Here is an 11,328-nt window from a genome sequence, read left to right as displayed (position 1 = left end):
CAATTATCTCCCACTGGGCTCCTCCCACAACACGTGGGAATTATGGGAGCTACAATTCGAGATGAGGTTTGGGTGGGGACACAGCTGAACCATATCAGAGCCTTGGGAAGTGATTAAGTCCTGAGGGTGGAGCCCTCATGAAAGAAATTAGCACCCTTATAAAAGAGGCCGCAGCAAGAGCGTTGGCCCCTTCTGTTATGTAAGAGTACAGAGAAAAAGCATCTTTGAGGAACCAGAAAGCTGGCCTTCAGCAGACATCAAATCTGCCAGTGGCTTGATCCTAGACTTCCCAGTCTCCAGAACTGTGAGAAAGAAATTTCTGTTGTTGAGAAGCTACCTAGTTTATGATACTTTATTATAGCAGCCAGAATGGACTAAGACACTAATCTACTCAACACTCAAGGGTAGGGGATTAGCCTTCACTTCTTGAAAGGCAAAGTATCAAAGAACTTGTGCACATATTTAAAATCATCACCGCTACATAGTTTTTCAAACCATTTAACTCTTTGATTTAATTTTACTTCTGGGGCCCTGTCCAAAAAAAACAACAAAATAGAAGGGGAATGTTAGATGAGCCAAGTTATTTATGGTATGTTATGCCAGTGAAAAATTAGAAAACACCTACATAATTAGAAATAGGGGAATGGTTTAATGAATTATAATACTTCTACAGAATAGAATACTGTGCAAATAATTAAAATTGTTCTAGACTGGGCATGGTAGTAATCCCAGCACTTTGGGAGGCTGAGGCAGGAGGATCACTTGAGCCCAGCAGTTGGAGGCTGCAGTGAGCTATGATCATGCCACTGCACTGCAGCCTGGACAAGAGAGCAAGATCCTGTCTCAAAAAACTTTTTTTTTTAATTTAATAAAATAATTCTGAAGCCTGTATAGTAGCATGAAAAAAATGTTTGTAATGAAATATTTATGAGAACACAAAATTATGTGTAGGCTATCATTTCAACTCTAAAAAGAAAACACACAAAAAGAGACCAGATGGAAACAATCTCAAATAACAATGATTGCGCTAATTGGTAAAATCATGGGAAGTTTTTATCTTTCTGTTTTCAAAGTTTCTGCTCTATAACTGTGATGTATTGTTCTGCTGTATATAATTTTGTTATTTTTTATTTTAAAAGAGATAATTAAAGATAATATTGACTTTCTAAATAAGGAATTTAGTAGGCTTTTTTTTTTTTTTTTTGAGACAGAGTCTCACTCTGTCTCCAGGCTGGAGTACAGTGGTGCGATCTCGGCTCACTGCAGCCTCCGCCTCCTGGGTTCAAGTGATTCTCCTGCCTTAGCCTCCTGAGTAGCTGGGACTACAGGTGCCTCCCACCACACCTGGCTAATTTTTATATTTTTAGTAGAGACTAGGTTTCCCCTTGTTGGCCAGGCTGGTCTGGAACTGCTGACCTCAAGTGATCTGCCTGCCTCAGCCTCCCAAAGTGCTAGGATTACAGGCGTGAGCTACCACGCCTGGCCAACTTTTATGTATTTTTTTTCTATTCAGCAAAAATAGACTGTACTGAGATTGACAGACAGGCTGTGGGCGTGTTATATTAGTAAGGGAAGAGATGATGCACTCAAACTTGGTAACTGAGAAGAATTTAATTAAAGAAAACCAACAGAGTGTGGTTGGTCACCCTTGAGAGTTAGGTGCTCACCCCCATCCCAGGCCTGAGGGACAAGGAGAGAGAGGTACTGTATCCCACAAAAGCTGTGATCTTCAGTGTCAGGCTGGGGGAGGTGGAACGCACATCCTCATACTCTCATCTCACCTGTGATCCACTGCCTACCTCCCACTGGGTGAACCAACCAAAATCCAGAGATAAAGGAGCCCTAGATCTTAAAGGGTGAGCCTTCCATAACACAAAGAAGGGCGGAGAAGGCATCTAGAGGCACAAATGCAAATATCAAATAAAGGGATGGTGTTACTGAGCTGGAGCATGTGCTGCTTTGATGAGAAGATTCCAAAGCTCTTACTTACAATCTGTATCTTTATACTAAAAATTTACATCAGCAATATTTGAGGAATATATATTTTGGCATCAAAGCATTCACAGAAACATGTCCAGGTAACCCACTAATTACGGATAATTGAGCTTTTAGACGCAAACAGACTGCCTGTGGTTCAGGTCATGGCATTTCAAACTGACTCTTGTATCTGGATATATTAGGTTGGTGCAAAAGTAATCGTGGTTTTTGCCATTAAAAGTACTGGGATGGGCTGGGCGTGGTGGCTCACACCTGTAGTCCCAGCACTTTGGGAGGCCGAGGCGGGTGGATCATGAGATCAACAGTTCAAGACCAGGCTGGCCAAGATGGTGAAACCCTGTCTCTACGAAAAATACAAAAATTAGCTAGTCGCGGTGGCACATGCCTGTAATCCCAGCTACTCGGGAGGCTGAGGCAGGAGAATCGCTTGAACCCAGGAAGTGGAGGTTGCAGTGAGCCGAGATCTCGCCACTGCCCTCTAGCCTGGGCGACAGAGCAAGACTGCATCTCAAAAAAAATAATAATAATAAAACAAAAATAAAAAATAAAAGTACTGGGATTACAGGCATGCACTACCATTTTAAAAGTAATGGCAAAAACCGCAATTACTTTTGCACCAACCTGATACAGATTTCATAGCAAGTGTTATTTAAGCAGAGACAGTGTACAAACCAGCAGGACATTTTCAATGATACTCACACCAGTGGACCTCCTGATAAAATTATCCCCATTCAAATAAAAGCTGGAGAAGCAGACATTTTCTTTATCTGTACAATGAACTTCATGAAGCCAAGCTCCTTGTTTCTGGTTTGGTTGGGCTTATTTTTTTGCACATCATATAACCATCACCTAGCACAATACCTGGAACACAGGAAGTCATCCAAATGTGTTGAATGGATGAATGGATGGACCTGTTAAAGGACTTTCACATGTTACTTTCCCTGTTTTCTTGTTTAGGAAATAAGAAATGTCTCAGGAAATGTTGGAAAATTTAAGTAACTTAAGATCAAACAGCTAGCAGGTGACAGAAGTATAATTCAAACGCAGATGTTTCCATTGCAACCCTCCGAGGAAAATCAGACTCTTACACTGGTATTTCAGTTATATTTCTAAATATCTAGCCTGAAATATGACTATTCCTTTGCAGTGCAAACATGATAAAACTTTATCTTCTCTTCACTGTCTCTGGAAACAAATTTAATGTTCTTCCGAATGAGACTGTTTCATTATATAGTTGACATGAAAGTATTCTTTTTCTGTGTGAGAGAACATGATGGTAAAAATAACCCCACCCACCATTGCCTATTTAAGACGGAACTTCTGTACCATTTTTTTAGTCTATCAGCGGTTGTCTCGAAGCCGGTACTCTTTCCAAACCCCCTCCCACCGCCAATTCCCACCCAGTAGAAGGATGGTTTTGTTTGTCATACTGCCTAGGAAAGGGGGTGGCCCTGTATTTAGTTGTGCAAAGGAACCAGACGTGCTGAATGGCCTGCAGTGTTCAGGACAGCGCCACACGATGAATAACTGTCATGCCCCCAATGCCATAGCATTGTAGCCCCTGAGTTATTCTTCTGCTTTTTCTAGGTTAGATCTTTTACCCAAGAATATCAACTATCCTAGGTATACTTAATATTCTTTTAAGAAAACCTAACCATGACATTTTACTTGGTTCCCCCTGTGAATTTTAAATTCCCGGGCTTAGCTTCTTTGATGAAGCTTGCCACGCTTGGAGCTAAGAGAAAATAAGCTGATCGTCTTGTGCTCGTGGTGATGTGGGAGGAAGAGCAGGCTGGGCGTTAGGAGACCCGGGGTCCTGGCTTGTCCACATAGCAGTGTCACCTTGAGCAAATCGTCTAATTTCTTCGTGCTCCTGTTTTCTCACCTGTAGCATGAGAAAGGGTGCACACAATGAAATAATTTTTCAAAGCTGCAGCCCTAACACTCTCTGAGTAGCTGCAGAGCTAAGCAAACCGGAGCCAAACGAAAGAGTTATTGTTAAATGCTTGAAGGAATGATGGAAGGATAAAATCCCCAAAGAAAACTGCAGATGTGACCTCAGTTAACACCCAAATCGGATGGGCATATGGAGACTCCGCTGAAGCAGAAATAACCATTCCTACTTCTCAACTCTGTCTCTTTTCTGCTTCTCACTTGGAGGTCACAGTCTCGTGAAGGTTGTAGTTAACAGTAGATGTGGTGGCCAAAGACTTTTGTTCTTCCTTAGTTGACGGTGAGCCCCATGGATTGTGATGGACCCATTTACCTTGAAAGCCTTTCCTCTGGATTTCCTTTCTGCAGATTTTTCCTTTCCAAAATCTAGAACACCTGCTCCTTCCTGTCTTTCACGTGTGTTAGCTAACTGGTCTCTGGGCCTTTCCTAGAATCTGTTTCTTCCTCTCCGTTCCTCTTGCCATTGTCCCAGTCCAAGATTTCATTTTTTTTTCAATTCTTTTTTTTTTTCTTATCGAGACAGAGTCTCCCTCTGGCCAGGCTGGTCTCGAATTCCTGACCTCAAGTGATCCGCCTGCCTCGGCCTCCCAAAGCCAAAGTGCTCATGTTCCAGGCGGGGGTTTCTAAGCTCGCTTGTTCTAGTCGGTTGCCTGTTTGGTCTTAGATTATTTATTTTTCTTTTGCTTCACTTTATATACAGGGCACTGACCCCTGCAAACTACATTTCCCATGCTCTCATACCATCTGGCTTTCAGGTAAATTTGCATTCTCTCTCTCTCTCTCCTCTTTCTCTCTTCTCTCTTCTCTCCCTCTCTCTGTGTGTCTCAAGCTATGTCTCTAGTAGTGGCTAAATCACCTCCACGGTCCCCAGCAACTACCAGGTGACCCGTCATTCATCTTGGGCTGCGGTAACACCACCTTCCCTTTGTCCTTCCAGCCCTAGAGGTGGTAGTGACTTTCTACAATTGGTAATCTTTGTGTTTGTTTCCCTTCATCCTAATTGTTCATTCTACTGTTCCAACATCTTTGAATTTCATTTCCTCTTTTAAATTCCTCCCATTGAAATCCCTCGTGTGATATTTTCTTCTAGTTCTCAAAATGGGCCTCTCCAGAAGAGAAGGCATTCCCTGCACAAGGGAATCATCCCTTCCTTTCTCCATGATGCAAACTCCTACATGTTTTTTAAGCTTTAGCACAAATTCTACTTTTCTCTCAAGGCTTTCCTGACTATTCCAGGCACATTGAGTCACTTCTCTTTTGCTGCCAATGTACTTGTTATTTATCTTAGTATAGAAAATGTTTGCACATTGATCTCCTCACTAGCCCAGAAGCTCCTTGAAGCTAAAGACTAAATTTTTATTTATTTATTTATTGTGTGTGTGTGTGTGTGTGTGTGTGTGTGTGTGTGACGCAGTTTCACTCTTGTCACCCAGGCTGGAGTGCAATGGTGCGATCTTGGCTCACTGCAACCTGTGCCTCCTGAGTTCAACCGAGTCTCCTGCCTCAGCCTCCTGAGTAGCTGGAATTGCAGGCGCCCGCCACCAGGCCCAGCTAATTTTTTGTATTTTTAGTAGAGACAGCGTTTCACTCTGTTGGCTAGGATGGTCTTGAACTCCTGACCTCGTGATCTGCCTGCCTCGGCCTCCCAAAGTGCCGGGATTACAGGTATGAGCCACCACACCTGGCCTAAATTTTTAAATTTGAATATCACCAATATCTGGGCACATGGCAGGCAATTAGTAAATATTTGTTAAATAATACACTACAAAATTTTGAAAAATTTCTAGTCATATTTAAGCAGACTCAAAAGGGTCATGATTCTTAAATTTTGCAAACATATCAGATACTTTAGCCGTTTTATAATGAAAACAGTTATAACTGACCTCTTTATAAACAAAATGAATTAATAACTGTAGCTGAGCTAGAGATTTTATTCCAGTGTTGGTTGCAGCATATAATTCATTGCAGTGCTTACTATATTTCACCAAACAGTGGAATACTGATGTTTTTAGTTTCAGTCCTTGGAATTTGCATTCAGGCTTGTGTATTCATGTTCCAAAGTGCTGCGCATTAAAGAGTAATTATACATTTCTATAATTAGGAATAGGTCACTATTGTTACTGCTGGAAACACATACACACACACACATATATATATATCACATCATATATATAGTCCAATTTACCTTTTCTTCTCATTAAAAAAAATTTTAGAACGGTGTAATTTCTACGTCATAATTAAATCAACATATTCCTTCAACAATTCACAAAGTGATTATGCCAAGTTGTCAAATCTTTTATGATTCCTGACAGTTAAAAAATGTGATCTTTAACATTTTATTGAATTCAAGAGAAAGCTTAAAAGAATAAAAATGTATTACCCAAACCTCTTATATGGCTTAAAACATAAAATCCAAAATCTCTAATCATTTGGATTCAGAACCCTCAACATCTATACTGAATGTCTGAGAAACAAAAACATATCCTGTTTCGTACTCAAGATATAAAGGCTATTGATATTCCACTACCAACCTAGCATTTCATATAACATGACCCATTATCAAAAAGACTGAAATATGAGCAAATAGAGAAAGGTTTTATCAACCAGTGAAAGAATCCAAAGAAATTCAGAATACACAGTGACTATCACTTGAAAATAATAATTCAAAGTCTTTGAGCTATAGGACGTAATTACACTGGATAAATTCTAGTTGATGGAAGAATCCCTGATGATAAAAATTTTTATCCTACAAATCTGAAGCCAACATGCCTTTTTTGTTAAATGTCATCATTAAATATTTATTCTTTATCTTGCCTATTTTGGAAGGCCAGAGAAAACTCTGGTTAGACTTTTTTCCTTGTACATTATAAATTGCAATGTAAACTTGATGTCCAACTTACATTTAAAGTCTTTGACAATACTTGGACATACTTATTAAAATTAAATATTAAAACTTGTTTGATGTATTTTCTTTTCTTTCTTTTTTTTTTCCTCCAGGGGAGTGTGTCTTGAACCAGAGCCATTGTGGGTTTCCACAGACCACTGGGCAAGACACATTGACTTCACCTCCACTGATATCTGCTGTACAGAAAACCCGACATGACTAATCTAGCCTACAATTTGACAGAGACAGAACTGAATATAACCAGTTATTCTTCAGGTGCCCCCAGTGATTACCTGCTCAACCAACAGAACAGAAAGGGTCTTATGGCCACTGGATAAAGAGACCATTCTGTGTTTCAAGGCTAGAGTTATTCAGGAATAAAGCTATATCTTCAAGCACTGTTGGTTTAAAATCGAAATCTAATATTTAGCTTTATGTAAAGGAATCTGGACATAGCATTCTAAGTTTCTCCATGCATATACTTTTAAAGTAATCATGTGTACGTAAGCCTTGGGTTGAAGAAATCTACGTACAGTGTTTTTTCTATGATCCAGCTGGTACCTTACTCTTCTTTTTTCCCTCAAATCAATAGGTCTTTAATTGCATCATTTCAATACCACAAATAGGTCTTAGGAATCAGCCGGCATCTTGTTTCTGTAGCTGGACGATTCTTAGGTCTTATTCAGCAGACTGCTTAGCTGTTCCTTTTTCAGAGACATAAATACCATCCACGCATTTTCTGATATCCTTGTTTTTATTTAATTGTCGTGGCTGGCTGAATCAAAGCAGCTGAATTTGCAACAACATCAATGTCATTTCCTTCAAGGGTTAATTCATCTTTCTGGGCTTGAGATACTGAACAAGCAACACCTGGCCTCCTCCAAACCCTGCAGATTTATTTTTCACCCAGGAAATTTTGGATCTCAACCAGAGACCTATTCTTCTGGATAACGACATTGATGGAGAAGTGAGTATACACAGAGCTCATCTTGCAACGGAAGCCCAGTGCAACATCCTTGACGATGTCCTGTGCGTGACTTCAAATAGTGCAAATGGCAGCCGGTTCCTTTCTGTTTCTCCACCATTTTTTGTTAATTCCGGAGCCTTATTTCTTTTCTTTGTAGACTGAGGTCTACATTGATGTGATTGAAGTCCATCCACAGGGTTCCTTTAGGGCCCTTCGCAATTACTTGGTGTCCCTTCAAAGTGATAACTACATTTTCTGGAATATGGACAATCTGGTTGCAGAGGATGGTCTTCATTCTCACAGCAGACAGAGCGAAAAGGTGGTTCTTTACTCTTTACATTCCTCTTCAAAGGAAGAAATCTCCTAGTACCAAAACGTAAAATTGTTTTCAACTTCCTGTTACCTCTCATTTTTCTTTCTTTAAAACATTGAAGGGATTATTACATAGGGGACTTTTTTGTTTCTTACTTTACAAATATAAAGCCTTATGAATATTCAGACAAGATAAAATGTCTAACCAATTCTATCCAACAGAACTTTCTTCAATGATGGAATGTTCTAGATCTGCAGCATCCAATACAGTAGCCACTAGCCACACGTGGCTATTGAGCATTTGAAATGTGGCTATTGCAACTAAGAAATTTCCAATTTCATTTCATATTAATTTTAACAAATTTGAACAGTGGCAATAAATGTTGCTAGTGGGTACTTACTGGACAATGCAGGTCAAGAGAGTGTAATTTGAATGACACCAAGTAAGCTTCTTCACCCCCAAATTCCTGTATCCTTATTTCTCATGGTGCCTCTGTCTCCGTGAGCTGAAACTGACTCTTTAAGCAATGAGTTGCAGAATGAAATTAAAACTACGTGCCAGTCAGAGTTCTTGGTTGTAAACACAAGTCAACTCTAGTTGACTTACATAAAAAATGTTTTGCAGTTATATAGGCACTCCTCCAAAATCAAAAGGAAGCCTGGAGAAGCAAGCTTGAGCTGGAACAAAGGAAGCTGGTGCATGGCCAAGATCTTGCCACTAAGAACAGTCAACCTAGGATGCCACTGCTGGTCTTGACATCCCTGGACACTTGCCACTACACTGCAGAATTCTGCTGCCCTTGGTCACTCTCTGCTGGCTGTTCAGCTCTCAACTCCACAACGGCCACTTCTAATAATCTCCAGTTGAACTTGGGCCATTTTCTCAGCCCTTAGAGATCCATGGTACAGCTGTGTCAGTCCACTGGAAGGACATGTCTGCTTATCTTTTGGGTTCATAGACAGTGCCCCTCCCCATTTAGGGGCAAAGAAGGGAATCAGTGTAAGCAAAAGTATTTCAATGAAAATTTCCTATTTTATTTCCAAAGAGATTGACCTTAGTGCAAATTCTAAAGAAGTGCACACAGAATCAGAATGATTTGCTATATAGAAAAACATTTTAAGTCTTTTAAGTTTTTGAATAGGGGTGTAATTTTTATTAATCCTTAGCCATTAAATTATAATATAAAAACCGTATAATTATAACATAATTTTTTGTTGTTTTGAGAAGTTTTGCTCTTGTTGCCCAGGCTGGAGTGCAGTGGCATGATCTTGGCTCACTGCAGTCTCCGCCTCCCAGGTTCAAGCAATTCTCCTGCGTCAGCCTTCCAAGTAGCTGAGATTACAGGCACCTGCCACCACGCCCGGCTAATTTTTCGTATTTTTAGTAGAGATGGGGTTTCGCTATGTTGGCAGGCAGCTCTCAAACTCCTAACCTCAGGTGATCTGCCCACCTTGGCCTCCTAAAGTGCTGGGATTACAGGTGTAAGCCACCGCGCCTGGCCAATTATAATTAGTTACAATGATATATAATTGTTCATGAAGTTATAATTCATATTTATAATTGCCTTGGTTAAGCTAACGGTTGGTAACTATTGAAATCGAGGGAGAAAAGGTGAAGAGTGCTGCACTGCTTGGTGTGTGCCTGCCATCTCGTGGCAGGACACATTAATGCCACTGTGGAAGGCCTAGTGTGTCTGAAAGGCAGGTTTGCCAGGGACAGTTTGCTCCACTTTACATTTTCCCAGTGTTTCGACCCAATCAACTGTATACAGAGACATCCTTAGGCTTTTGAAATTATCTCCCATTTTATTCAATATAATTACAGCTGAATTGCAAACATAAATCTCTGAGAGCCAAAACATATCTAAGCATTACTTCATCCCTACATTCCCTAAGCACGATTCCTTTTCTTTTCTTTTCTTTTCTGTATCCCCAGAAACAAAAAGTGGTTTAGGCATGCTATTTTTCTCCCACAGAGAATGTTTTGACCGCTATTATAAACATGCACATTGACACTGGAGTCACTGATGTCATGGATTGCTGGCTTCTAAAGAGCTCTTCTCCCCCAAAAGAGTGATAAAATTAAGTTTGAGAAAATAATGAAAGACAATCTATCAGTATTTATGCAGACCACTCTAATAAGGATGGAAGAGCCATGAATAAATAAGATATAGATCCAGACCTCAGCTTCATTGCTTCCAATCCTTGTAAGATTTAGAACTCTTTGTCATATTTGTGAAGTATCATACCCTCTTAGCAAAATCAAGACAATCAACGTCTCATATACATGAGACTAATATGACTGACCTCATATCTTGTTGCAATGTTGCCCTCTAAGAACCCTTCCAAAAGGAAGGAGTAAATATCAAGCAAGTGTCCTAATAGTTTCTGGTAGGTGGTTTGGCTGAAAAGCTTGAGATGAGGTTGGCATAGGCAACATTAAGGGAGATCTGTGCTCTCTAGCAGAGTGTGCGTCCATGCCTTCCTGGGTTTGGCTAGCATGCTATGTTTGATTCATACTATGCAAGGGACTATAGTAAAATGGTAATCTGGATCTGGAAGCAGAAGGAAGATTAGCAGTATTAATCATGAACGTACGGTAGACTTGAGGTCTGGGAACTCAAGAATTTGGGGGACTGGGCTGGAGGGAGGGGAGGAAAGTTTAAGGTTCTTGGACTGGGAGCGGTGGCTCAAACGCCTATAATTCCAACACTTCGGGAGGCCGAGGCGGGCGGATCACGAGGTCAGGAGTTTGAGACCAGTTTGGCCAACATAGTGAAAACCTGTCTCTCCTAAATAGAAAAAATTATAGCCGGGCATGGGGGTGGGCACCCGTAATCCCAGCTACTCGGGAGGCTGAGGCAGGAGAATCGCTTGAACCCGGGAGGCGGAGGTTGCAGTGAGCCGAGATGGCACCATTGCACTCCAGCCCAGGCGGCAGTGTGAGACTCTGTCTCAAAAAAAAAAAAAAAAAAAAAATCCTTCATGGGGCAGGATCTGAAAATAAGAGTTGTGAAAGTTTGAAAGGTGAATGACGTTGCTAGACCGCTGAGTGCAAGGAGCATACAGGCAGAGGCCTAGCGAGGATGGAGTCATGGTCATTAGGGACTGGGTGAACCCAGCAAGGGAGCCTTTCTCCCGTTCTCAGTCACTCCCCTCTCCCTCCTCCTTGCCTGGCTGTCCGCTCATCTCTTCTCTTCCTTAGCGTTGCCTT

At 40.9% G+C, this 11,328-nt stretch overlaps 1 pseudogene; it reads right to left on the bottom strand.

Annotated features, from left to right (window-relative positions):
• Positions 1–1,260: 1,260 nt before the first annotated feature.
• LOC134731894 (large ribosomal subunit protein uL6-like) lies at positions 1,261–8,853 on the bottom strand (annotated as a pseudogene).
• Positions 8,854–11,328: the final 2,475 nt, after the last annotated feature.

This window comes from Symphalangus syndactylus, chromosome 1 (assembly GCF_028878055.3).
Source record: "Symphalangus syndactylus isolate Jambi chromosome 1, NHGRI_mSymSyn1-v2.1_pri, whole genome shotgun sequence".
Classification (NCBI taxonomy): Eukaryota; Metazoa; Chordata; class Mammalia; order Primates; family Hylobatidae; genus Symphalangus; species Symphalangus syndactylus.
The sequence above is the reverse complement of the archived record's forward strand: the minus strand, read 5'-3'. Positions and strand labels throughout refer to the sequence as shown.